This window comes from Atta colombica, unplaced genomic scaffold (genome assembly GCF_001594045.1).
Source record: "Atta colombica isolate Treedump-2 unplaced genomic scaffold, Acol1.0 scaffold27, whole genome shotgun sequence".
Lineage (NCBI taxonomy): Eukaryota > Metazoa > Arthropoda > Insecta > Hymenoptera > Formicidae > Atta > Atta colombica.
The window spans coordinates 1688742-1691674 of record NW_017259370.1 but is presented as its reverse complement, the minus strand read 5'-3'; positions in this window follow the sequence as shown (position 1 = coordinate 1691674).

The following is a 2933-nucleotide window of genomic DNA, read 5'->3' as shown; positions in this document are numbered from 1 at the left end:
TATATATATATATATATATATATATTTGTAGAGAATAAAAGTAAAAAATTTTAATACGAATTTAATCGCCGAACAGTAATAAAATAGTGATATAATTTTAGACATACATTTACGTATGTAAATCTCCATCTCTATCATTTAACATCGTATTCAAGCTATATAATTTCCCAGCAAAATGATCACATGCACACATAATACTTTAAAACATCAAGTCATATTACCGATTTTTCTATAATAATTCTTGAAAACAAAATGTTGATTCATACATGATTGACTAAATGATTTCATAATACAAATTTACGCGGTTTTTTATCTTTTTTTCTGCAAATTGATATAATATGTTTATGGCTGTCCGATCGATCATTCGCGTACTTAAAATATATAATTCTATAGTATACAATCTCAAATTTGATATATACTTTCACGAATGATCCAATTTGTTTATAAAATAAATATATAGAATATTAATTTTTTATGAAGGAAATAATGAAGTTAATTAGAAAGTGGCTGTTCCGAAAATGTATACAACTTTATTAATGTAAATTCTTATATTCTGTCATATATACGTATATTTTGGTACCGTGCAATTGACTTAGCTGATTGGTTTACGCTGATTTTAATTATTATTTATTGAATTTGAGATTAAAAAATTCATCTTTTAAAGCTATTTTAAAGCACATTAATCGAAGAGCACGTAGGAGTAATTCAGTGTACATAAATAATGTACACGCAAGAAAATCTTGTTTTTTGCATTATTTAAACAAAAAGATAAGAAAAAGTCTATGAACGAGCAAATAAGATATACATTTAATAATAACTTTTAATATTCTTGAGGTTTCCACAGTTGCTTTCTGTATAGATTATGCGTTTCCTCCGTATTCAGATCAATTCTTGGAATGCCAAGAATGTTTCGTGAATCTTGCAGTCTATTTCATCAGGGCAAGGAGCAGCTTGATACTGTGCTTGGACACGGAAGAAATCCGCGAAACGCATAATCTTCATAATAACTTTTAATATTACAACAAAAAGAAATGGGACTTTCGGTTTACTTAGCCATTTTCAACCATCATAAAGAATTAATCCATAAATCCGCAAATCTTGGAATAGTATTAAATAATATTAAACACAAATTACACAAGGCACATCGCATTTTTTACAAGCAATAACTTCTTTCTTATGTTTCTTATGTTTATTACAGCAGCCTGAGTGTATGTATGTACAAATCCATGGCTCATTGCCCAATTGTAATGACAGTTGAACCAAATGTTAAAATACAGAATAGGTTGCAAAGCTAAGATATCAATTGCATATGGATTCCCAATATTAAATTGTCATTTTGAGAGAGAGACGTTAATTACATTCGTTAATTTTGAAAAAGTTAAAATTAAAAAAAAATGAGTATGTCTATAATATTCGATTTCTCGTGAACATTCGTGAACATTATGTTAGCGCTTCGAAATGTGATTAATGTTATACAAAATTTGCATTTATATGAATTAATTCTCTGATGATTGAAGAATGGCTAAGTAAGCCAAAACGTTCCATCCCTTTTTGTTGTATTAGTAATATTACAAGTTATTATTAAATACTTTTTCTTATCTTTTTATTGTTTAAATAATTATAGTTAAATTGACCGATATGTGATGCATTTCTAATAAAATTTTAAAATAATAGATGATTTTAATATAAATATTTTATAGACTTTCTACGAAAAACAATATATTTTGTTCACGTCAGATAATAAAAATCTCGGTCTGTATTAACACCGCATATTTAATGCTAAATGCAGCCAGTCTAATCGGCAGTCCGTGATTAATAATGAATTGAATAATAATAAAATTCTAGTATTAAATAAATAAAATCTCAAACGTCCGCATTTAATGATAAAAAATCGAGGTGCTAGTTAGACTTGAATCTATTAGTATAAAATCTTCCGTTGTTTCATCGATCGATCGTACAGTGTAATAATCGTTCAGTTGACGATACATTGTGTATGTCTCGAGAAAACACCTAACGTATCCGTCTGTCTGTTGTCTAGTATTTGATTCTTGAAATAGGCCGCGTTTGAATGAGCGGAAGAGGACATTACGCGATTAGTCATATATGATATAATAAAACAGTGCCATCAGTAAAAGAAAAGATTTAAAATTCATGCACCACGTTAATATTTCACTGTCTTAACATATAGAAGTATCGCTCTTATTTTCCCTCTCTTTACATAATGTTCTTAAATTAAAAGTATTAAAAGTGTATTTAACTTAATACTTCTCTTCGATATATATGGCATATATTTCTCATTATAGAAGTTTAAATCGACTATCATTCTTTTCATATTTTGGGGAAATACAATCGGAATACGAAAGAAGCTCGCGATAATTGGTGCACTCTAAAACTAATCACGCGAAGGTGCGAGTCAATTGGGAAGTAACGAGCGTGTAGAAAATTCCAACGAAATTCCAACAACCGATTGATTCACTTTTTACTCCAGTAGGGTACATCGTAGTAAACAGCTAGTAAAAGTATTTAGCTTTTTCATGAAACATCGAAATTAATAGAATAGATACCTTTTATCCTCATTCGCATCTTCATTGTAATTATTTTAACCTTGAACAGTATAAAATAGCCGACATGTAATTGTATAAAAATTTCTTTCTCCCTAGATAACATGCACAAGATATCTAAAAGACGTCTTTTAGACATAAAACCCTAAAAGACGTCTTTTAAATATCTTATGCAACATAAATGTTATCTAGAACCTTTCTTGCAATTAAATTTTGAAAAACAGAACTTCAAACATTTCATTGGAAAAAAATAATTTTTTTTTAATTTTTCAGAAAATTTGTAAACAAACATGAAAAAATAAAAAAAATCTGATTTTCTAAATTTATTAGAATTAATAACCCAGGAAAAAATGTTATATATATGGACATATT